General features: G+C 34.1%; 2 protein-coding genes across 2 annotated transcripts in view; one reads left to right on the top strand and one right to left on the bottom strand.

The window, feature by feature from the left end:
- LOC132796178 (large ribosomal subunit protein eL30) overlaps positions 1 to 12395 on the bottom strand; it is a 197800-nt gene extending 185405 nt beyond the window's left edge. Inside the window, exon 1 of the mRNA XM_060807253.1 lies at positions 12385 to 12395. The gene's annotated coding sequence lies outside the window, so the exon portion shown is untranslated. The remainder of the gene's footprint in view (positions 1 to 12384) is intronic.
- The window catches only part of LOC132796175 (uncharacterized), a 332334-nt gene that overhangs the window by 169887 nt on the left and 135527 nt on the right, over positions 1 to 26920 (top strand). Inside the window, exon 9 of the mRNA XM_060807248.1 lies at positions 7886 to 7920. The gene's annotated coding sequence lies outside the window, so the exon portion shown is untranslated. The remainder of the gene's footprint in view (positions 1 to 7885; positions 7921 to 26920) is intronic.

Raw genomic sequence — 26920 nt, 5'->3', positions numbered from 1 at the left:
ACGATGATCATGATTGCCGTTGTTGTTGTCATTCGATGCTGTAGTACCACCTGCACCGCCAACGACACAGCACTTTACTTCGTGCACCTGTATGACCGTGAGGGCAATTTCTATTACAGCTGTTAGAAAGAGAGCGAGGGGATTAGTTCTATTAAAAAGGGTGCAAGAAAGCAGAGGGAGAGACAGAAAGAGAGCGAAAAATGCAAACTTTATGCATCGAAAGCCATAAACCGAACTGTAATCATCACAAAATCTACACAAATACATAGTTACTATATTAACTCACTCACTCACACTCTTAATCCGTTATTTCTCTCACCCTTTCCTTTTTACATGTCATCAACAACAACATAAAGTCAAAGCCGACAACAACAAAAAGCGAACTGCTAAAAATCCTTTGCTCACACACTGACAATCATCTACAATAATGCGTGTGTGTGGCTGTGAATGTGTTAGACACGATCAGCAAACGTTTGCTGTGACATTCAACTAGCGTGCACTCGCTTCCACTCACACTTGCATGTTGCTTTGCTGCTCCTCATTAAGGGACATTTTTGACATAATTGTCCAACTTGGAGCATTTGTTCCCTTTTTGAAGCTCCTTGCAGAGGGAAAAATTAATGTCCCACAAATGTCAGTATGTGACAGACGAGCGCAGAGTGCAAATGCAAATGTGCAAATCTCGAAGCATTTGCATATCAATACGCTAATTATTAATTAATAATTGAGCTTCGCGAAATCGTTAATCATAATTCAATATCGAAAAGTATATAGTGTGAAATATTTATGAGTATGAAGTGCATTTTGTTAATTTGTCGTCTGCGGAACCTGGAAAAAAAAAGTGAGTGAAAAAGTGGCGTGGCGTCATTTTGCGATTCTCCTTCACATTTTTCGTGTGTTGTGCGTTGGTGTTAGTGATTCCTTTTTTACTTAGCTAGCCTAAAATGTAAATGCATGTGTTTTTTTTGTATTTTTTTTTGTGTGATTATATGTAAGTGTGAGTGTGTACAGTCTTATAAATTTGTGAATGTGAGCAAGAGTCAAAGTATAAGAATGCAAGTAAAATATTATCTTATAAATTTGTGAATGTGTTTGTGTTTTTTTTTTGTGATTATAAGTGTCACAGTATAAGAATGCAAGTTAAATATTGCATTGCGTTGCTGCTGTCTAAATATGTGAAGGTGAGTAGCTACAAATATATTATATTTGTATGCAAACATACAAGCTTAGATATATGTATGTGTGCGTGCTTTGCAATGTGTCAATCGTTTTTTCGGGTTGGCCACGAAGCTTGCACGAAGCGTGAATAGACAAACACATGTTCGGCTTTGTAGGATCGCAGCTTCGGCAATTTGTCTAAGCTTTCTCTTTGTCATCGACTCGTAAGTAATTTAAGCTTTCGGTGTGTTTTTCTCTTAATTAGAAAGAGAACTTAAGCGTATGCAGTTCTTAAATAAAAAAAGCTTACAGTAATGCGCTTAATCATTGAGAGAAAGCTCACAGGGAAGTAATTACAATAAAATTTGTATTTTATAGAAATGTTGCAGTCGTTAAAAATTAGACTTGACTTTAATGCAATTGATCGATCGATGATCGAGGCATTTTTTCGGTGGGTGAGCAAAACACCTGCTGTGAGTGGAGAGATTTTGCATGGTTGTCGTAATTTTTTTGTTGTGTTGTGTTTTTGGGATCTCATGACAGTTTCAAGATATTTGTTGTTGGTGTATTGGATTTTTCTTTAGTTTAATTAACGAATCTGAAAGATCTGCTGCAGCGCATTTTGTGCCGCATGCTGAGTTCAATTCACACATTGTGCCTGGTCATGTGGCTTCAAAGAGTTTCGAGAGTTGAGCAGAGTTTTCCCATTAAACTGGTCGAATACTCGAATACTCGCTAGAGTGCAGCGCAAATTGTTTACAATTCGGAAAAAAAAAATTGTTGCCGCCTCTGTGTTATCTGTGGGCACATCTTAACGAACACGCAGCTCCAGAAGAAGTGCAGCTCACAAGCTAAGCTTGGTCAGAGAGCAGAGCAGGAGGTCCCAGCCCATCATATCGCAAGGCAATGTTGTGTGTGTCCCCCCCGCCTTCCACTGCTCCTCCCCAGCTTGCAACTTTACAGCGTGCAACTGCAACTGCAACTGCTGCTGCTTCTTCTTCTTCTAGCCATGGTCATGGAGAGTCATGTCGATTGCAGGCCAACTCGTTGTTTAGTGTCGGTTAATTTGGCATCATTCATCGTCGTGTGGTCAAAGCCAAATGTCATGCAATGGCTAAGACCCGCTTCGCTAATTACAGCCTCTTGTTTGTCCCTCTCCCCCTCACTCCCCTGTCTGATGGTGGCAATAGAAGTCTCCTTGCCACTTGCTAGTTGCAACTGCAACTCACGTGACACTGCATCACGCAGCTTTCAAGATCAAATGAAATAGATCACCAGCAGCTGCTGGGTCCAGGTGTCATCCCTCTCCTCTCCTCTTCTTTTCTTTCTCCCCTCCTCTTCTATCACAACTTGACTTTTAGTTGAACTTTTGTTTCAGTTTCTCACATAATAATGATTGCCATCGGTTCCTTATGAATATGTGCGCTATTGGAATTCTAACTTTTTTTTTAAGAAAAGGAAAGACTTCGTACCTTTTTATAAGGAAAATTCATTTAAAGTTATATTTAAAATAATAATTATATACATTGAATTGATAATTCTTTACTTACCACTCACAATTAATCAACAAAAAAAAACGAAAAATTCACAAATAATATAAACAAGTAAGAAAGCTTCGACTTTGAGATACCCGGTATTAATTGTGAAATATACCAAAATAATATACCACAAAAATACTATAAATATACCAAAGGCTATATTTGGTATATTGATAGTGTACTACATTCAAAATATACCACTGAGTGCAAAATATACCAGATTGTTTTTTCCCATAAAATGTATTTCTTAAACTTCTACATTTTTTATCTGATAGCAACCAAATCTTGAGGATTCTTTAATACTTAAGTGATTATTGTATGTTCGAAAAATCGTCGCTCTAGACTCATAAATCGTATTGGCAAATAATAATAAAAACACGGTTGAAAATCATTTTTCGATGCAAAAGTTTAATGAAAGAAAAATAAATAATTTATAAAGCCTTATTCCATTATTGTTTATTTTTTTTAAATATATTTTTTTATTTATATAAATGTATAACATTCAAATTATAAAGTCAAACTATATTTTCTGTAAGGAAAATATTTTTTTCTTATTGCTTAATGGTAAAAAATAAAGAAAAAATCTAAAATTAGAAAAAAAAAACACTTGACATGCAAAAGCTTGCACTTTATAAAACCATATTCAATTTTATTTGTATTTTGTTTTTTTTTTTTAATTTGTCTTTTATTATATAAAATCGGAAAATAATATAAAATCGGGTCTGAGATCATTTTTGAATGCAGAAGATTAATAAAGAAATGTAATACTTTTAATTTGTATTATAAATTTTTTCCAAATTTGTCTTTGTTATTTATAAAAATGTATAGCGTATTATAATATTTACTGTTAGCATTTGTGCAACATAAAATGTATGTTTTATTTACCATGTTTACTACATTATATATTCACATGTCGCTAGATAAATATCTTAGGAAATATGCATATTTCCCATATTCATTTGATGCGTATCTCACGAGTGTCGCGTCTTAAGTCTGGGAATCAGTGACCCATCAAGTTAGCTGTGGTCATCTTGACTCTTGTTGATCCACTTTGCTTTTTGACTCTCGCTCTCTGTGTGTGAGTGTGCGTGTGTGTGTGTGTGTGTGTGTGTGAGTGTGTCTGTGTGTTGACATTTGTGTTGCGACTTTGTGTGAGCTTCAACTGGCCACTCTGAAGACAACCTCGAGTGTAGAGTGGAGAGTAGCGGGTGGAGAGCAAGAGAAAAGAGTGCAAAATGTGTGAGTCTGTGTGTGTGAGTCTGTATGTGTGTGTGTGTAGAGTGGATCGCATAATATGAGTATATGCAATCGCCTGAGGTGGAAACAACAAAGAGATCTGTTCGCGACAACGATGACGACGTTGTGGGAGAGGGGGATGGGAGAGGAAGAGGTAGTGAGAGGAAGGGAGGGGGATGGTGACGGTGTCGACCATGTCGGCAATGTCGACGTGGTGGCGTTTGCGTGTCAAGCGACATCATTTGCATAACAATGCTGGGGACGATTCAAATTTTTGGTCTCCCAGAGCAATTTTCAGACACACACTCGCACACACACACACACACACATAGAGACTGTTGCAGTTGCATATACACGCCCTCTGGCACCTGCTCATACCACATTTAGATATCTACGACGAGTACATTAATGATTTTCAACTGAAGTCAACGTCGCGTCTCCGTTGTCGGCGTCACAAATCGCTGGCAAATACCTGCACACACGCGTATGCATATGACATTATCCAAGACACTCCCCTGACTATCTGACTATCCGACTATCTGCCTATCTGCCCAGCCCCCCTGACCAACACACACCCGCCTCGAAGCTACGCTGAAATACACAGCGAGAAAAATGATGCGACACAGTGGCGAGCGCATGTGGATACATGTTTGTCACTTCTGACTTGAAGATGATGTAAAGTTCGTAAATGTAAATTCAAAATTAAATGGAATTAAAATGCTACAGAATTAAATTTATTTATTTTTTTGTTTTATAATTTTCTACTACAAATAAAAGCAACAACTATTCAAATTACAAGTTGATTTTATTTCGAATTCTATATTGAAATTCACTAATACTGATTATTATTATATTGAAAAAAAACAGGTTATTTAATATTAAAATTAAAATAAAAACACTGTTAGATTTTTTATTATTGTTTTATTTTTATTTATTTTTTTTATTTTTTATTTTTTTTATTTATTTTTATATCATTTCAATGTATTAATTTCAAAGAATTAATTTTTTAACATTTTAATTCAATTTAAAATAAATGGCAGAGAGGGAAATGTAAAACAATATATAAAACAAGTAAGAAATCTACTGTTGAGTGTGTTTAATTGTGAGATATAAAACCAACACACTGCAGGACTATTCTTAAAATATTGCAAATAATATACAGCTAAAATTCTAAAATATACCGAAGGGGCCATATTTGGTATATAGATTACTACATTGAAAATATACCATAGTGGTCAAAATATACCAAATTATATGCCAAAGCAGCTAAGACCCGATTGCATTAGGCGTAATTTGACATACAAAAGTTGTTCTTTGATATCTTCTACAATTTGTATCCGATCAAATTCTCAGGAATCATAAAGATTATAGTTATTATTGTCTGTACCAAAATTTATTTTACTTTTAATACCCGCTACCCATAGGATAGAAGGGTATTATAACTTTGTGCCGACAGGAAATGTATGTAACAGGTAGAAGGAGGCATCTCCGACCCTATAAAGTGTATATATTCTTGATCAGCGTCAACAGCCGAGACGATCTAGCCATGTCCGTCTGTCCGTATGTGTGTCTGTCCGTCTGTCCGTATGAACACCTAGATCTCAGAGACTACGAGAGATAGAGCTATAAATTTTTTTCGACAGAATTTGTTATATTTGCACGCAGATCAAGTTTGTTTCAAATTTTTGCCACGCCCACTTCCGCCCCCGCAAATCAAAAAAAATCGAATAACAAGCGTAATTTTAAAGCTAGAGTTGCGAATTTTGGTATATATAATAATAACTGTAGTATGTTATGATTCCTGAAAATTTAGTTGCGATCAGATAAAAATTGTCGAAGTTATTAGAGAAATACTTTTGTATGGGCAAAAACGCCTACTTACTAGGGGTCTTAGTTGCTTTGGCTGACAATCTGGTATATTGTGCCGTCTATGGTATATTTTGAATGCGGTACTATATCGATACACCACATATACCATTTGGTATATTCTTAGTATTTTCTTTTATTCAAAATGGGTAGCGGGTATCTCACAGTCGAGTACACTCGACTGTAGCTTTCTTACTTGTTTTATTTTTATTTAGTAAAATTTGTATTAAATTTATTTTTTAATAGATTTATTTATTTCCAATTAAATACATATAATTACGATGAAGTAGAATTTACAACTATAAAGTACTCTAAGGTCAAGTACATAGCTGTTTTTCTCAGTGTAGTTGTGCACCCCACGAATATCTCGGTTTGTCTCGTCTCTCTTAAGCTGCGTTGGATTGCGTCGCCAATGCGGAACGGAACGAAACGAAACGAAACCGCGCGCGTTGCGATCGCGCGACGTCCAACCTGTCGCATCTTTTACCCCCGCCTTCCCCTTTCCCTGTTGCCCCCTCACCTCGTTGTCACCTCTCTCTCACCTCGTCGTCGTCGCAACTGTTGAATAATTTATGCGGCCAGCCACTGTTGTCAGCGGCACCTCCTCCAACTTCAACCTCAACCTCAACTTTAGCTTTTCATGCACATCTCTCGCACTCCCCTTGCTCTTTGCTGCTCCCCTCTTCCCCATTATGGGCAATGTCGCCGCGTTGCTGTCGTAACCCTTCCCCCTACCGAGAGAGGGAGGGGGCGGGAGAATTATTTGCGTTCGCCTCCTTGCGTTTCTAATTAAGCGAGAGAAATATTCAAAAACTTTGCCATTGTTTCAACGATTTTCAAGTTCAATTTACATAACATTCCTAACCGCCGCTTCGTAGCATTCAACTCTCGCGACTCTTGTTTTTGGTTTTGTTTTTATGTTTTACACAAACTCTATATATACATAAGTTTATTTTTTTTTTCTTTATACTTGTGTATTCATTACTTCTTCTTGCCCCCATCTCTCACACACACAATTGCTGTCTGTCTGAGCTATTTAAGTCACAGCCTTGAGTCGTTGCTGGTTAATCGTTTGGCAATGCAATGCAAAAACAACAACAACAACAACTGAAAAAGGGTTCAAGGTCAGCGTTGCACTGTGCAAAGGTCACCAAATTGCCGCTGCTTCAAGCTGTTCATGCTGCAACTTTGCAACTTGCAACTTGCAACTTGCTAACTGGTTCAATGGGCTTCCCTTTCAATCTCTGCCTCTTCTCTCTCCCTCTCTATCGTTTTCGCTGAGTTTTTCGTGATCTGCGCTTCATCAGTGTCAGTCTATTTGCCACACAAAATGCGGCTTCTGTTTCAACAAGACTTTTCTAATCATTTGCAGTCTTTTAGGTAAGTATTATTGGCAAATGTTTAAAGCTCATTGGAAACGCTTTTAAATTTTATTACATCAAAATATAAAGCTACAACTTCTTATGTTTTTGTTAAAGAATTATATATTAATATCCACTTTCCCTTAGGTAGAAAGTTTTATAACTTTGAGCATGCAAAAATTGTGTGAATAAGACAGAAGAAGAAATCTTTGACCCTCTAAAGTATATATAATATATTCTTGATCCGTTTGTCTGCCTGTTCGCCTGTCTGTCTGTCCGTCTGTATTTCTGTTCGTCTGTCTGTCCGTCCGTTAGTATGAAACTCTGGATCTCAAAGACTATTTTAGATAGAATTAAGAAATAGTGCTGTATGACAAAATACGCCCAGTGCAATCGGATATTAGCTGCTTTGACTTACAATCTGGTAAATTTTTCGACTTCTATGGTGTATTTTGTATTACTTTATCGATATACCAAATACTGCCTTCGACATATTATAGTATTTTTTCGGTATATTAATTGCCAATCTGATACGTACGTTACCAATATATCAAATGCAGTCTTTGGTATATTTTAGTATTTTGTGGTATATTAATTTAGTATATTTTAACGGGTTTTATTTTTATTTTTTTAATTTTTTTATGAATGCCTTAAATAATGTAGAACATTTCTTTCGCTACTAGTTTTGTTTGAAATATTTCATATATTTTCTTCATTTTCTTTTAGAACTCTTTAATGCGACGTTTAAGAAGTGAAAAATGGTAAGTTTCTTAATATGATTCAATTGTTATTTTTGCTATTACTTTTATTTACCATCATCTTATTCTTACTTGCTTGATTATAGATTTAATCAAACTTAATTTAACTTAACTTCTATGTGATTAAATTAATATTTTTAGTATTACGAATATTTAGCCAATTCTTAATCTTACCTGCTTGAGATTACATGTTTATTCAGAAATTTCATTGACATCATAAAGTATGCATGAAAATACAAATTTTAACATTTTCCATAGCTGTTGTCTCGAAGTTTTACTTTCCCAGTTGATTTCCTACACAGAGTTTATACTCTAAATTTTTCCTAAGGCTTTTTCCACATCGTGAATTCGCATCACTTTCATAAACCGTTGATCGGCATTCAGCTCAATGTTATTTATTTATGCTGTTAATCCTTGAGCAACATACGATCCGATTCGTTTTCCTTCTCCGGCAGCTGTTGCCGCTGTCTGCTCTAATTTCTATCATCATCATTATCATCGTTGCAGGACCCTTTATCCTGTCACTTTCAAAAGAAAACAAAAAAAAAATTATATGATATTATTTAACGGCATAAGAGTGTTTTCCTTCTTTATGATGTTGGGTTCTATTTCTATTAAAATCTTTGGCATTGGCATTGTGTGTGAATGTGAGCCAAGGATGCGTTTGAATTTGGCAAAATATGAACATATCTATAGATAAAAATCTACCGTTTTTAGTAGTTGATATAATGAGAAGAATTAGAGCTTAGTCTAAATCAATTGTGATAGTTAGGGGATCTTTAAAAGTTGGGTAAATAAAAAATGTATTTCAATTTCCAAAAATAAAAATGTATGCTTTTTAAATAATAAAGAGTTATTCGATATTTCTGCCAGCGAAACGTTTGCGAAAGAAATAAATCTTTTTTATAATTTGCATTATCTTTCGCATAATTTTTTTAAGGTTTTCTTGCATATAATCGTTGATTGAAAAGTTTGGTACATTAAAAATCTATTTAAATTTGCCTGAAATTATAATTGATGCTTTAAAAATCATTTCGAGATGTTCGATATTTCTGCCAGCGAAACGTTTGCGAATGGAATAAATTTGATCTATATTTTGTACATAATTTGTCGCAACATTTTGAGAGCTTAGTTATGATATTTACGTGATCTTGAAAAATGTAGTAAATAATAAAGTAATTAAGAGTTATATCTGCCAGTGAAACGTTTACGAGGGGAAAACATTTTGTTTTTATACTTCTTTATATTTAATAAATTATTTTTCGCATCATTTTCTAAACGATTTCTTGCATATACTCGTTAATTGAAATGTATGCCAGTGAAACGTTTACGAAAGTAATAAATATTAATTAAATTTTATACATCATTTAATGAATTGTTTTTTGCGAATTCATTTTGATTGAAATATATGCCAGTGAAACGTTTGCGAATGTAATGCAATATTGATCTATTATTTGTTGTATGCCTGTGAAACGTTTGCGAATGTGATGCAAAGAGTAACTTTCTGCGCTTTTCTCTCCCCCCCAAATGCTTCATTGTTATTGCCAGCTGAACGTTTGCGAATGCGACACAAAGATAAATATGATTGTCAGCTCTCCAGAGAGAAAACGCCAGAGACACGCTCTAATTTTAATGCGCTGTGCGTATGATTGAAAATTTCATTGCTGACAGCTCACAACAATTGGCATCTTGCATCTTCATCTTCATCTTCATCGTCATCTTCAACTCAATTGCGGCAGCTGAATGAAGAAGGAAGCAACTGTCTCGATTCCCAAATGATGCGCTAAGTAGCGAGTACTCGACACAATGCACAGGACAAAGAAGAGGACATGCGCTGTGCCCATATACTATATATCATAAATGATAATAATTTTTGTGTAAATAAATATTGTGTAATCATCGCTCGCTGACGCCATTATCCATCCATGACCCCGTCGCTTGGCATTATTATGCTGTCAAATAGAAATCCCAAAAAATTCTATTCCGATCCGAAAAAACGTCGAATGACGAGCAGGATATTTTTTTTTTTTTGTTGAGGAAGACACATGACCAAAGGGGCCATCTGCTTTGCCAGCATGGAGGATGGAGGAGAGTGAGTATTTGTTGAGGCCTATGCTTCTCTCTCTCTGTCTCTCTCTCACTCTTTCTCTTTCTTAGCATTGCCTCCATTGTTTAGACACTTACGCAACATATTGTACATGGTCTAAGGGTCGTCGCTCAAAACTCAGTCTCAACTTCAACTTCAACCTCAACACATTCGATCTGAGGGTAGAGCCAAGGGTAGTCTTGCTCTCTCCCTCACTCACACACTCACTGTCTAGGTCTCTTTGCGGTGGTTGTCCTCTATTATTTTTGTGTTTTTCATTTATTATTTTCATCATCCTCGGCTCTCATAACTAAATACTTTTGCCGAGGTAATTGCCAGGCAAAGCGTATCTTTTCAAGTTCAGTACTTACCTAAGTAAATACACCAGCATATAACCATATGTGTATGTGTGTGTGTGTGTGTGTGTGTGTGTGTGTGGGTGTGTGCCAACTGCCAACTGCCATTGCTCTAGTTCCCAGACGAATTCGTGGCAAGTTCAGGTTTTGGGTTAAACGGATAATTCACAGGCCAACGAAACTTATGACAGAACCGCAACGAAATTATTGCTCGAAATGCTGATCGACTAACTAGATACTCTGGAAATTCCAACATGTTGACGAAAAAAAGAAAGATTCATAAATTGAAACAATTCTTGTTAAGCGATTAATTCAAACAATTAATAAGTTCGAAATTAGAAAATAAAATATTAGAGCAAGTAAAATTAAAATTGCAGATTTTTTTTTGGAGAATGCCATACATATCTTAATATATTTTCAGTCATTTATTACATATTTCGATTTAGTAATATTGTGAAGCAATAAATAATATTTATATTATTTTTTTATTTCAGTTTTTCCACTCATATTTTGAATAGAACGATTTGTTACTGTCACCAAATAAATTCATTTATATATATATATATATATTTATTTATATTTGATTGAAAAACAGATTGCAAGACTTGATTTCAAAGTTTTTAGATCTTGCAATAAAATTTTTAGCTTCAAATTTTGAGATTTTATCATTCTTGAAACAAGTTTTGTAGAATTTTAATTTAAAAATAAACCTTATTTTTTCATATGTGCTTAATTCAAGATTTATTTATTAATTTTTCTATTTTTCTATCTTTTGTGTCTTAGGATATAAAATGGATACAAATAAGTTTGCATTTATTCGTTGAAAAATTGCCTTGGTAGAAATTTCAAGTCTTCTGTTTCTAACTTACAACTTTTATTATAGATTTTGATACTTAATTGTGTTTTATTTTTATTTAAATTAGAGAAATATATAATAAATAGATTTAACTTGAAAGGACGTTCAATATATCTAGCAAATTTAAATTCTTTGTCAGCTTCTTAGTTGTGTTTTGATCATATTATTTTGTCTTACAACTTTATTCATTGAAATGTACATTAATAAAACGCTTAATGTTCAACACATCGTAGAGACTTTAAATATATATATTTAGTTTCATATTTGTGTATTTTATTGTGTATATAAATTAGATGTGTGCATAGAAAATGGCTTCAACAATTTTTGCATTTAAGTATATTCTTTGAAATGTACAATTGTCTTAATTACAAGTTGATTTGCATTTTTTGAAAGCCGCTTTCATAATTAGATCGCGCAGCACATTGTAAAGTCAGTAATTTCCACATTTTTTTTTTCTAGTTTGTTTTTTTTTTTTAGAACTGTTAATAGATGCGTTTCTGGAACTGTTCCGTGGACAGTGTCTTAACAGTTAGCGCTCATTAAAGTGGCAGCTGCAACAGGCGGCGGCAATAATGTGCCATATGGGATGAGAAGAGTGGGAGAGCGGGAGGGAGTGGGGAGTGAGTGAGAGAGAGCGATGACTTGGTCAATTTTCTGTTGGCTAGAGACGCGGCATGCGAGTTTGTGATAGCGTTTCGTCTTCGTCTTCGTCTTGGCGACTCTTCATATAGAGAGTCGTAGAGCTCAATGTAGTATCTAATTAAGTAAAAATTTATGCGCGTGTTCAGTGAGAACGATGAAACAAACGGCAAACTGCAAAAAGACGTTAACTATTGTTGTTGTTGTTGTTCTCTCTCTACTTTAATTGCGAGTAGGGGAGAGGGAGGAGAAGGCAATAGTAGTAGTGTGTAGTAGTAATAACTGCGACTACGAAATCGTAGTCAGAGGCCTCCTACAGATGATGACGGACGACGACGACGACGGCGACAACGAAGCAAACAAGTGAGAAAGCTACAGTCGAGTGTATTCGACTGTGAGATACCCGCTACCCATTTTGAATAAAAGAAATATGTTTTGCGGTATTTTTCTCAAAATATACTGCAAAAATACTAAAAATATACCAAATGGTATATTTGGTATATCGATATAGTACCGCATTCAAAATATACCATAGTCGGCACAATATACCATAGAGGGCACAATATACCAGATTGTCAGCCAAAGCAACTCAGACCCCCAGTAAGTAGGCGTGTTTGCCCATACAAAAGTATTTCTTTAATAACTTCCACAATTTTTACCTGATCGCAACCAAATTTTCAGGAATCATAACTACTATAGTTATTATTATATATACCAAAATTCGCAACTCTAGCTTTAAAATTACGCTTGTTATTCGATTTTGCGGGGCGGAAGTGGGCGTGGCAAAAATTTGAAACAAACTTGATCTGCGTGCAAACATAACAAATGCTGTCGAAAAAAAATTATAGCTCTATCTCCTATAGTCTTTGAGATCTAGGTGTTCATACGGACAGACGGACAGACACACAGACACACAGACGAACATGGCTAGATCGTATCGGCTGTTGACGCTGATCAAGAATATATATACTTTATAGGGTCGGAGATGCCTCCTTCTACCTGTTACATACATTTCCTGCTGGCACAAAATTATAATACCCTTCTACCCTATGGGTAGCGGGTATAAAAAGCAGAAAAGCAAAAGCAAAGCCAACAACCGACAACAACAACAACTGGTTGCTGCTGGCCATTGGCCCATCCATTGGTCAGAGCTGTATGGTCATATGGTACACCACAATTCGGAGGAGTTGGTTTTGTGTGTTGTGGGCTTTACCATGCTTCATGGAGAGGCGCAATATCTAGGCATAATAAATCCATTTAATATATTGTATTTAAACCGTTCGTTATGATCTTTGCGCTCGCTTCTGCAACGCCCTGATTGCTTCGCTATTAATGCAACGGCCAGTTGGACAGAGCGAGAGAGAGAGAGAGAGAGAGAGAGGGAGAGCGAGAGCGAGAGCGATCGTGTTGCATAGCCCACAAAGAAGGGGGAGGGGGAGGGAACAGGGGACAGTTACCGCGACTAGTCTTAGTCGTAGTTGTACTTAGTCACGCTTAGTCGCTCAACTGCTGCCGCTTTGGTTGTTGCTGTTGCTTTTGCTGTGACTGCTGCTTTGGCTGCGACTGCGGCTGTTGCTTGTGATTAGAGGACGAATGCTTCACCTGCGGTTTAGTGGCCTCCCTCTGCCTTTAGTTACACTCCCCCCCCCTTCGCCCCCCTTGCCACCTTGTCAACTCCCCTTTGCTGTGCACCGAAAATACGATATGTATAGTGCACATACACAGCGAGAAAATTTTGAACACAAGAAGTTGAGGCTGAAGAGATTTAGCAACTAAAATATTGAACTGCCTATTTGTTTCTAGTATTTCTAGTGCAATTCAATTTGCAGTATGTTTTTGGTATATTAGTATATTTGGTATAAGATATTTGTAGTATTGAGTTTAGTAATATTGTAAAGCGGCTCTTGTTAAACGAACAACTTTTCAAGAAATTCGAAATACGAAAATAAAATATTATAGCAACTATACATACATACATATTTTAATATACTTTTAGTATTTTATTACTTAATTGAGTTAGGTAATATTATAAAATGATTCGCATCAAGCTAAAATAATTCATAAATACGAATAGAACATATTAGACAAACTAAAATTAAAATTTTTTAAAATTTATTTTAGAATATTTTGAGTATTGTATTGCTTAATTCTATTTATTTATATTATGAAGCAATTCTTGTTATACAAATAATAATTTATAAAAACGAAAATAAACAATAAATTCCTTATATGAAATATTGATCATAGTTTTACTATTTAAGTAATAGCAGCTAATTCTCAAATAGTCAAAAAAGTAAACTAAAATTGTGCTTTAAATTTGTTTGCTAAACTAACTGTACTCAAATAATTTGGAATGCAAAAAAAAACAGTTTTAAATCGGGGAAATATGGATTATTACATTCACATTATTCAAAGTGAGATCATTAGATATCATTATAATAAATAGAATAATTGTATTTTTTTTAAAAACTTGTGAAAACAAATCTTAAATCATGAATTTTAATCTTCGTTCATTCTTATATGTTATTTTTTTTAAATTTTATTATTTTTGTGTTATTATATTCTATAGCATAACTTTTGTCATTTAAGCGTTTAAGTTTTTCTCTCAGTGTAGCGATGAGTGTCGATGTTGCTGCCGCTGCTGCTGTTCGTTGTCGTTTCACTCTTGGCACCGATCGCTGTTGAAGTAATGATCGCTCAGTGGCGTTGTCCATGTCCATGTCCATGTCGTTACCAGTTACCAGTTGTCGATGTCGATGTCGTTATGTCTGATGTCTGATGTCTAATGTCTGATGAAGCAGCCATGCCAAACCAAACCGAAACCATGCCATGAGCTATGCCATTGATATACCCCCAAAATGTTGCCCATTCACAATTTACGAGCTGGCGGCGACGTTGTTTGGGGTTTTCTTCATGTGCAGTAGCGCCTAGCCACCATCCATCCATTGGTCTGACATCTGTACATCTGTCGAAATACACACATACATACATACACATACATATTCGTATTTATATGGTACATTTTGATGCAGTTTGCGAGTGCCAAGCCCCCGACTCTACTGTGTTTATACTTGTTACCAATTGGGTAGAAGGGTATTATAAATTTGTGGCTCCTAGAAATATATGTAACAGGGCATCTCTGATCCTATAAATTATATGTATGTATATATTCTTGATCACCATCAACAACTATATTGTCATGTCCGTCTGTCTGGTATATTTTGTATACTATATATAGTCTAAATGTAGTATTATACCAATATATACCAATTATACCAATTTTTTAGTATTTTGACGTATTATCTCGGCACATTGCTAGTATATTTTGGTACTCTGTAATTTATTTTAAAAGTAATATTATATCAATATACTATAATATATGTATGTACCATTTGGTATACTTTTACTATATTTGGTATATTCATTTTGTGAATTGTTGGTATATTTTTTATTTTATGGTATATTTTAAGGGTAGTATTATATAAATATACTGTAAATATAACTCGGTATATTTTTAATATTTTTTGGTATATTAATTAAGTAGATTGCTGATATATGCTGTACTTTATGGTATATTTTTTTTAAGTAGTATATATTATAAATGAAACGTGGTATATTTTCAGTTTTTTGACATTCCGCACTGTTTTGCTCATATTCAAAATGGATAGCTGGTAACTCACAGTCGAGCACACTCGACTATAGCTCTCTTACTTGTTTTTTTTTTGCGTTTATTGCAAACGGATAAACGATTGCAACTCTCAACAAGCGTCCAACATGAGTACTCTACGATTATTCATTTGCACTCGATACTCGTTTCAATTCCCCCTTCCCATAATTCTTTTTTTTTTAAGTCTCGTAATGCGAAATACAATATAGATATATATTTGTTGACCAATTTATTGTTGTGTTACCGTTAATCGATACTGACGCATGAGAAAAACACGTTTGCCAAAACAGTCAAACAATCTCTTTAATTTTAAGGGTTAATGCAATGATAAATCTAATGCAAAATTTTAAAATTTGGGACTTTAATATTAGTATTCTGAAAGGCATACTGAGAATAATAAAGGGAACAGTTAAGGATAGCAGCAGTGATAATTCATGAAAATATTATTATATTTCAATAAAAAATCATTGCAATAATGAAAAGAACAAAGCAAATATTTAGAATAATTGTTAAAATAATCATAAGGAGCTTAAAGAAAAGTTTTTATTAACCTCAATTCAAATAATCCGAATGGGAATTATAATAATAATGAGTTAAGGATAACAGCAGTCAGTATCAATGAAGAAAAAGTGATAAAACATTATATTAATGAAAATGTTAATGATAAGAACAATAAGTGGATAGAGGATTCATAAAGGCAAAGTAAAAACATCATTTTCATATAAAGGACAGTAAGTAATCGTTGTGGAAAAGCACTTTAATGAAAATTCTAATGAGGATTCATAAAGGCAAACTAAAAAAATCATTTTCATATAAAGGACAGTAAGTAATCGTTATGGAAAAGCACTTTAATGAAAATGCTAATGACAATAAGTGAGATAATAGAAGTTGCATATCATAGAAAATATTCTTATAGATAATGAGGTTAAATCATTAAAAAAAAACAAGTAAGAAAGCTACAGTCGCGCGTACTCGACTGTGAGATACCCGCTACCCATTTTAAATAAAAGAAATATATTTTGCGGTATTTTTCTCAAAAAATACTAAATATACTGGAAAAATACTAAAAATATACCAAATGGTATATTTGGTATATCGATATACTATAGTACCGCAATTAAAATATACCATAGACGGCACAATATATCAGATTATCAGCCAAGGCAACTCAGACCCCTAGAAAGTAGGCGTTTTTGTCCATACAAAAGTATTTCTTTAATAACTTCGACAATTTGTATCTGATCGCAACCAAATTTTCAGTAATCATAACTACTATAGTTATTATTATATATTACGCTTGTTATTCGATTTTTGATTTGCGGGGGCGGAAGTTGGCGTGGCAAAATTGGAAACAAACTTGATTTGCGTGCAAACATAACAAATGCTGTCGAAAAAAAATTATAGCTCTATCTCTTATACTCTCTGAGATCCAGTGTTTCATACGGACGGACGGACAGACGGACAGACACACAGACGGACAGACGGACATGGCTTGATCGTCTCGTCTGTTGACGCTGATCAAGAATATATATACTTTATAGGGTCGGAAATGCCTCCTTTTACCTGTTACATACATTTCCTGCCGGCACAAAGTTATAATACCCTTCTACCCTATGGGTAGCGGGTATAAAAATGTTATCGCCAAGGACGATAAATAATTGGAATGAAAAATCAATTTAATGAAAATGCTAATGAGAGTTCTACACAAATGCTAATAACGAAAGGAAACGCTAATGATGTTTCTCAGGGCCCAAAGATCGTTGTGATTTCGACAAATTATAATTGTGTGCTGTTATAGAGTATGATCAGCATGCCCTGAAATCGAGATCGAGATGGGTGTAGATTTCGTAGTCATTCGATGCACCAAAAATAGCAAGTGCAAATGTAAATGCACTTCTTTTTTTTTCTCTCCTTTCTGTGTGAGTGTGAGTTGTAAGTTTGCGTGCGTTGTGGTTAAGGAGACCCAATGACTTTAGCTTTAACTGCATTTAAGAGCATCATCGCCAGTTGTTGTTATTGTTGTTGTTGCTGTGTGCAATCTTTGGGGACTGGCAACTGGAGACTGGAGAGTGGTTCCATCTCGTTCCGGGGCCCCAGGCAAGACATTCAGCTTGTGAATGCTTGCTGCTTAACGAGAGAGGGCAGTTCCTGATGCAGTTTATGCAGATACGTTTCAATTAGCTCAATCCGAACGTGAAAGTGTGAATATGTGTATTTATAAACCAAAAGGCAAAGCACTGAGCACTGAGCACTGAGCACTCTGTTGCAGTTATTACAACTTGTACTACAGATCCATGTGTGTAGAGTGTAGCTACTTAGCACACAGTACAGAGAACTCCTAAGAATGCTGCTGGCCCAACCCTTCTCATAACAATTTCGCGTTCTCCCTCTCCCTCTCCATCTCCATCTTCATCTCGCTCTCGCTGTGTCTAAACAACAGCAGCCCAAAAACAAATCCAACTTCGACAACCAGATGCTAGGCCTGAAGACGTCGTTTTGGTTTTGGGAACTTGGAAACAACGAAATACATAAATGTATATACAACAAGTTCAAAGATTATATATACGACTTGCAGATATCCTGTTTATAAATCATAAACATTTTCAAATTGAAAAGAATAAGCTTAATTGAGGAAGCAGTTTTGTTGATATGTCAAAAAGATAGTAAAATTGATTTTATTTCGATTCGAGAAGCTTACTTATAAAAAATGATATTGCTAGCTCGTTTATACGCTGAGTTCAAATGGGAAGTTGAAAGTTGTGTGATTTTAAAATCACTTGGAATATGTTTTAAATGGTTCGATATGCTAATTTAATGTTAAAGAAGTTGCTAAAGTTAACAGAATTTTTCTCTTTAAAATTTATTCGAGATCCACTTAGCAAAATGTATTCATTTTCAGGGTGAACGATTTGCCAATTTTAAGTTGAAGGTTCAAAGAATTTTTCTATTTAAAATCTGTTTGAGATCCACAAAAAAAAAATACGTATTAATTTTTAGGGTGAACAATATGCACAAAATTTACTTATAATAATTAAGTTCGACATTTTCATATTGTCGTATTATAATTTTGTCTATTCAAAACGAAAATTCAATAGCTATAGAAATAAAATCTTAAAGAAAATACACTTCAACACATTTTATATCAAAGAAAGAAAGACATAATTGCCAAAAATAATCTTCAAAATTTTAAGAAATATATTTTGAATGAATCAAATTTAAGGAAATTTTTCTAATATGCTTTTTCACAAAATATTAAGTAGGAAAAAGTAAAAAAAAACCATATAAAATATATATTTGTTTTATCGTATAATCTTATAATTTTGTATGCTTATTGTGGTCCTAAGACTAAAAGTTTTCTTTTTATTAATAGGCACTTGGTCTTATAGGAAATGATCTTAAAATGAAGATGTGTTTTCTAAAATGCTTAGTACTTAGATAAAAATCTTGATTTTAGAACTTTTTCATTTTATTTTATTTAATATATTAAATCTAGTATTAAGTTCTGAATATTACTTATAGAAAAGAGAGTGCTATCTGCTGGAGCCTTCGGCTAAGAACTTTTTTCAGTGTAGTTAAATGGAACATTCAACTATTTTCTTTTCTTTTGCATATAAGAATAATTTGACAAGACACATTTTCTATTAATCTAAATACAAAAATGCAATATTCTGTATTGAAACATATTCGTTGGTATTTCAATTATAAATGAAATTAAATTATTTATTTAAAAAGCCTTGATATGATTAAAACTAATACTAACCTATTTCTAAAGCATTGGCTGCAAAGGCCTTCATAATTGATGAAAATCAATTGATTGATTTTCGCAACTATTTGCCCAGCATTAGTAGGCAACCCTTTGGCATTTGTCTTGGCTATTTATAGGGTATATTAAAACGACCTCTGCTTGGCGTTCAGTTTAGCTGCGAGTGTGAAATGTGTAATGTACAATGCAAATAGTCATAATTGCAGGCGGCCAGGTTCATTGTTGTTGTTAGTGTTCTTGTTGTTGTTGCCAATATTGTTGTGGTTGCAGTTGCAGTTGCAGTTGTTGTTCTTGTTGCTTCTGTTGTTGTTGTTGTTGTTGTTGTGTGATCATTAAGCGCAGTTGTTCACTTAACGCTTCAAGGGATAAACAAATGCACGCGCGAGAAATTCTCAAAATCAATTTACCATATGAGCAATGAGTGTTTGAGTGTGAGTGTGAGTGTGAGTGTGAGTACACGAGTATGGATGATTCGCGAATGCATGTGAATGTCATTGAATGGGGAAGCTACGTTTAGCTACCAAGTGGACAAAAAGTGTTCCACAGAAAAATGCATAAACAATAAAGAGTAGAAAACTAATAAAGTTGAAGAGTTCAAAATTAACTTAGACTATTTTATAAATTGTATTTCCCCTTTCCTATTGACATTAATCATGACAACATTCATTTCTTGACGAATATTATAACTATAAAACGTAGTTCAAACTTTTATAATTTTGCATTTCTATTGCGAAAAATAATCTTCTTAGTTCTAAGAAATTATTTTACCAAAAATCTATTTAAAGGAAATTTTTATAATATGCTCTTTCTCTTAAGCAAAGAAAAAAAAAAACAATTTAATATATAATGAGACATTTTTTTATCTCATAATAAGATTTCTAGTCTTAAAACTAGAAGGGTTTTTCTTCAAACAGAAAGAGAAATAGAGAAAGATAGAGAATAGGAGTTAGAGTGAGAGGAAGAGAAGAAGGAATAGCGATTGAGGCAGAGAAAGAAAGGAAAGGTGATAGAGAGAGAGAGAGAGAGAGAGAGAGAGAGAGAGAGAGAGAGAGAGAGAGAGAGAGAGAGAGAGAGAGAGAGAGAGAGAGAGAGAGAGAGAGAGAGAGAGAGAGAGAGAGAGAAAGAGAAAGAGAAAGACACAGAAAGAGACAGAGAGCGATAGAGAGAGATTGAGAGGGAGAGATAGAGAATGATAGAGAGAAATAGAGAAAGGGAGATAGAGAGAGAGGAAGAGAAAGAGAAAAAGAGTGAGAGAAAAATAGAGAGAGCGAAAGAGAGAGAGAATGGGTGATAGAGAAAGAGAGAAGGAAGAGAGAGATAGGGAAAAAAGAGATATATAGAAAGAACGAGAAATAGAGTTAGAGAGAAAGGAAGAGAAGTTGAGTTAGAGAGAGAGAGATAGGGAGAGAAAGACAGGGAGATAGAGATAGCAAGAAAAAAAGATAAATATTGGGATAGAAATAGATATATAAATGGAGATAGAGAGAGATAAAGAAAGGCAGAAAGAAAGAAAGAGCTATTTAGAAATAGAGAGAGGGAGAGAGAGAGAGAAAGAAAACTGCATGTATTTATTAGCAGTGCATTTACATGCACTGAAAACGCATATTCAGATTCATCTCTCAGCAATATGGCACGACTTCTGCTTGAGCGAAAGAGTGCGAACGAAAGAGAGAGACGAAGATAGAGAGGAAGAGAGAGAGAGAGAGGTGGAGAGAAGAGGAAGGTAAAACGCATGTGGCCCACGAAGCGTGCAGCATTAAACATCATTAATTTGGAATTGTTTCCAAGAAAAATTGACAACGATGGGCTTAACCGCAACAAGAAGAGCGTTCACAAGTGGGGGGGAGCAGTGAAGGAGGAGAAGGTGGGGAAGGAGAATGAGAAGCAGAGAGAGGTAATCAGTGGGCTGGCAGCGTCAGCGTCAGCGGCGTCTGTGTTTGTTGCGCTATTGTCTACAAGCTTGCAATCAGTGAGTTGTCCGCCTTCAAAATGTTAACAGCAGCTCAACTTCTACTTCTTCTACTTACTTCTTGTTGTAGTTGTTGAACTTTGCCAGTCCCCCCATCCCCACCCCACCAAAAAAAAGAAAGAAAAGAAAAATATCCAGCGATATTCCTTAAGTTTGTGCTGCTGCCTGCCAATTGTGAGATTATTCTAAAGTTAAGCACTTCAATGGTCATTTCTTAAATGGCGCCCCTAATTGGGCATTTGCCAGAAGTCAGCCAGCACATAGAAGGCGGGGGAAGGAAGGGAGAAGGAGGAGTAGAAGGGAGCAGGGAGCAGGGAGCAGGGAGCAGGGAGGCACACTTTAAGTGCGCTAGCAGACGCACGTGCGACACTCGAAGCGACTCATTAGCCTCCTCCTCCACCTTCCTCTTCCTCCTTTTGGGCTTTACACCAGCTGTGGAATACTTCTACTTCTTTACTTTTCTTTCTTTTTTAGGTGCGGGGGCCTCTTTCGTTCTAAGAATAATTCTCGCATTAGTTTCGTTTTGATGCGATTAAACAAAACAAAAAAAATATTCAAGATTGGGGAACAAAATAAACGAATATAAAAGTGTAAGCAAAATGCTGATCGAATTGCAGTTGCTGCTTAGGTAATTTACTTTGCTTAGATAACAATAATAAAATAAACCAAAGCTTTCCGTCTGACCGTCTGTCCGCTTGCTTTTCTCTCAATAACTTTTGCAATCTGCAACCAATTTAGCTGAAATTTGCTAAAATTGTGCAACTTTGTTAGTACAATTGTGAAGTTTTTCTAAAAGTGTCAAAATCTGTCAAAAAGCTTTCCGCCTGACCGTCTGTCCGCTGGCTTTTGTGCCTATAACTTTTGCAATATGCAAGCTATTCTCTTGAAATTTGCTACAATTGTGTGTATTTGATATAGTTATATACTGAATGGTAAAAATATGGAATAATTTATAATTTAGTGTTATATACTAAATGAAATAGATATAGAATTATTAAAGATATTTTTGAAATTTGTTACAATTGTGTAACTTTGTTATAGATATATACTGAATGGAATAGATGTAGAATTATTTATAATTTTGCGAAATTTGTTCAATTTTAAAAGGAAAGAGAATTATTTAAAATTTTAATTTAATAAGAACATCTTTAGAACATGCATTCCAATAGAACTTTGAAATGCATTCAACATTCTATTGTCAATATACCCCAAAACTAATGCAGCGTACAGGGTATAAACGAAACTAACAGCACATTGAAATACTTTGCGTTTAAGTGGTTTATTACGATAAGCCAGCTGAGCTGAGAGCACTCACCGTACGCGTTTCAATTACCATTGTCAATTTCGTTGGCGGCCGATGACGATGACGATGATGATGCCACCACAATTGCTGCTTGCCCCCAAAAACATAGCAGATCTATAGCTGGAGTGCAACGCTCGTCAAGTGCCATCGGATGCCCCCCCAAACATATGCGATTATTGCCATGATTGCGCTCCCAGCCACAAGGATTACACACACAAAACAATAGAAAAACAAAATAACAAAACAAAAAAAAAAAAAAAATAAAAAAAACATGCAGCATTTGTGTTGGTTCTTCCATATTTGTTGCGATTTTTCAAATTGTGTTTTTCATTTTCTGATTTTTTCTCTTTTTTTTTGCCATATTTGAAGAGTTATCACAAGCACTAATCCAACACACAGCTTCCAATTGCAATGCCCTCAGGCAATAGGTAACACACACACACACAAACAAACACATATGCAACAATCACTTGTCTATTCACACACAGAATACACACAGTTGCTGAATACTTTGCAAAAAATCGAGACAGTAAATGAATTTTCAATGGAAATTGCAAATTTGAAAATGAAACCATCAAAAACACAGAAGCAAATCCTGACATGAGTTCAAAAATAATTTAGTTGAATTATTGCGCTACCTTCTGGCCAAGTATAGATGAGTAAGTAAAATATAAATATACTGTATATTTGTACACAATTTCTTTTACATTATCTCTGCACGAATTTCGTAATTACTTTTAATCTAAAAAAAGAAATAGTAATAAGAAAAAGAAATAGTAATAATAACTGTTTTTTATAGTAAGTATAGAATTAAAACATAGAAGATTTTTGGCTACAAATGATAAAGAATTAATCATTTCTTACTTGATTAAATTTTAAAGTATCAAAAATTGAAAAATGATTTTAATTTATTTATGAAATCTGTATATTTCCGCACTTAGAATATATTCGAGTTAATTCAAAAAGTAAAAGTATATAATATAATACAATTTTTGTATATAAAAAAACACGAGAGTAAGTTGAAAATCTTGTTTAACTTTATTGTAGAACAAATTGAGATATTGGGTTCATTTGCCTGTAATACTAAGTATGGCTTTCAGTATATTTTAGTATTTTGCGGTATATTATTTTCTCTTTTTAACTTGTTATCATAACTTTTATCTTAGACTAAGTTTAATATATATATTAAAGATGATTCCATAATAGCATAAATTTCGAAATTCTTTTGAATTTAATTTTCAAAATCTTTACATCGGGTTTTTTGCTTTACTATTTCAACAATGGTTTTATATACGAAATATGGTCATACCTATGTTTTCATTTTACAAAAACAATGTGCAAGCCATCAACTAAAAAAAAAGGAATATGCAAAAAAACGTGTCTCTGTCGCACTGCTATTTCAATGTTCAATGCTGTATATGCAAGCATTTTAGAAGTAGCAAAATTGATTGGCATCTTTTGGCAAGCTTAATTGGGATTTGTTGCATGCCGCGAGAGCTTAGACATGGGCTTATAAGTGGCAACATTCTAAGTATTTTAATGTCTTTAATCAGGCTTGTTATGCAAACGACGACGACGATTGTTGTGTTTGCTGCGTTTGTTACTTCAATTCAGTTCTCTATTTTTTTTCGTTTTTGGGTTTGCTTTTGTGTTATGATTGCATTACATTAGCAGACATGGCAAAAAAAAAAGCAAACTGTCTGGCTTTGACCCGGGTAAGGTCCTAGATCCTGTGAAGAAACGCATTTTGTGGCCAAGAGTTTGTTCGGGTTGCCTTGTCTTTTTTTTCTGTTTCTTTATTTTTTTTTTTTTTTGGGGCCCCAGTTTTGTAGCATGTTTGTTTTGAGCCAAGGTTTTGATGTTGGGCCGCGCATGTAGTCAAATTGGTTTGCCTTTTGTGTCTGTCTGTGTGTGTGTGTGTGTCGAATGGATAAAAAACAACAACAATAACAACAAGGAAAAGATGAACAACAAAACAAAAAAAAAGGTAAAAATTCACAAATTACTCTCATTTCGTTAAAACGGCACAAAAGGCATCGCGAGCATCGAGCATCGAGCGGCGGCAGCAATAACAAAACGACATAATCATCGTCGCCGTCATCTTATCCGTGGTTAAAAAATTAATAATTTAAATTTATGGAAAACGGAAAGAGAATGAAGCGACGAAGTCATCGCCAAAACAACTTCAAAGCCGTAGTCTATTATAAAACAACATGACTCGAAACACACACATACAGTAAAAGTGAAGCAAAGGCCACACCAGGCCGGACATACTACATGTGAAACGCGTCTGAGGTCTGCGATGGTCAAAGCGCGGTGTCTGGTATATATATGTATGTATATATATTTTGTATATGTGTGCATACGAGCTATGGATTGATTGTGTGTCCATGTGAATGCATTCACAGTGCGAGCGAGTGAGTGCGTGTCTTTGGTCCATAGGTAGCAGCTAGAATACAGGGTGTCGCCCACATACGAATTTGATATTAAATCATTTCTCAGTTCACAAACTTTCAAACATTTAGTATTGTTTGGTATATTCCAAGAATAATACCACACAGTTTTGCTTTTATTCAAAAAAGCTAGTCATAATATGTATATTAACATTACAAACTTTTGGTATATTTTAAGTATTTTTATCATATGTTATTTGGTATATTTTTAACAATAAATAAATAGTTGGTATATTTTATGATCCTTATTTTTCTATTATTTCAAATAAAAAACCCATGTTATTTACATTTTAATCTTTCCACTTTCGGTATTTTTTTTTAGTATTTTTTGCGGTAATAAACGGTATATTTATCAAAAAATATTTAACTGTTTTGCTTTTATTCAAAAAAGCTAGTCATAATATATTAACATTACAAACTTTTGGTATATTTTAAGTATTTTTATCATATGTTATTTGGTATATTTTTAACAATAAAGCCGCACTGTTTTGTTTATTATTTTATCTAAATCAATATCATTTCAAATTTTCTTAATTTTTTAGTATTTTTGCGGTATAATAGTTGGTATATTTTATGAGCCTTGTATTTCTATTATTCATAATAAAAAACCATAATATTTGCATTTCAATTTTTCCACTTTCGGTATTTTTTTTAGTATTTTGCGGTATATTAAACGGTATATTTATTATTGAATTGTTTTGATTTTATTCAAAATGGGGAGCCATAATAATTACATTACAGATTTTCGGAATTGTTTAGTATTTTTGTGGTATATTATTTGGTATATATGAAGAGCAATGTTTGCTTTTACTCGAAATGGTGGCCATAGTAATTAAATTTGAAACTTTCGGTATTTTTTAGTATTTTTGTGGTATATTTATATTTTATATTTTCGTTATAATAAGTAAGTAGTTTCATTTGATTCGAATAGATTATTTTATTAGCTCAAAATGTTTTTTCTTTCCATAATTTGTTATTGTTAAAAATTAAATCTTTTGTTGAAAATGTTTATCTCAACAATTTTATAGTCCATTGTCAAGCTGTGCTTTAGCATTTTTCACGCACCCTGTATATATTTGTACAGCCCAAATAAAAAAGCGTTATACAGATTACCAAAAGCTGATCGAACGTACGTACATAATTTAGAGCGTAAAATCAAAAATTTGTTCGTCCGTCATTGTGTTGTTGTTGGCGGTCCCGAAAACCCATTAAGGTTTCATTCTATGTATAAATCTAATTCCGTCGTGCACCCCATGAAGACGCCGTCACCGTCATCGTCATCGTCACCATCACCATCACCATCACCATCACCATCACCATCACCAATCATGATCATGATCATAATTATGATCGTACATAATCATCATGACCATGACCAGAGAATGTTTTGACTTATTGTAAAGCCTTTTGTTACCATTGACTTAATTGTTGCTTTAGAAAAATGAATCAAGTAGTTAATACACATAAGTATGTCTACACACTACAGCGCATAAAGCATGGGAAGCGCACTTTAAGAAAAGAAAGTTTTGGTTGTTCGACCGGCGAACATGTCGTATGAATGATATTCAATGTTTATGCATTAAAAATGATTATTATTAATTATTATTAGTGGTGAAAAATGTAAGTCAAAGAAATGTAGAATTTTTATTTTTAACTTTTGTATTTTTCGTCCTAATCATTGCAGTCTACAAATAGTATTTTAATATACCAACTTGCATAAATGGTCTTTAGCTCTGATCTCTTAGTAAATCTCTTCCTAGTCTATGTATTTTTCAAATATCAAATTGTAAAAATTATACTAATTGTATATATGTATTCAGTATTTTCTTACTATCACTTGCAGTATAAAAATGGTATATTAATATACCAAATTGTATAAATTTTGTTTAGTGTTTTTGCTTACTAATAGTT

The sequence above is a fragment of the Drosophila nasuta genome, chromosome X (assembly GCF_023558535.2).
Source record: "Drosophila nasuta strain 15112-1781.00 chromosome X, ASM2355853v1, whole genome shotgun sequence".
Taxonomy (NCBI): Eukaryota; Metazoa; Arthropoda; class Insecta; order Diptera; family Drosophilidae; genus Drosophila; species Drosophila nasuta.
The sequence above is the reverse complement of the archived record's forward strand: the minus strand, read 5'-3'. Positions and strand labels throughout refer to the sequence as shown.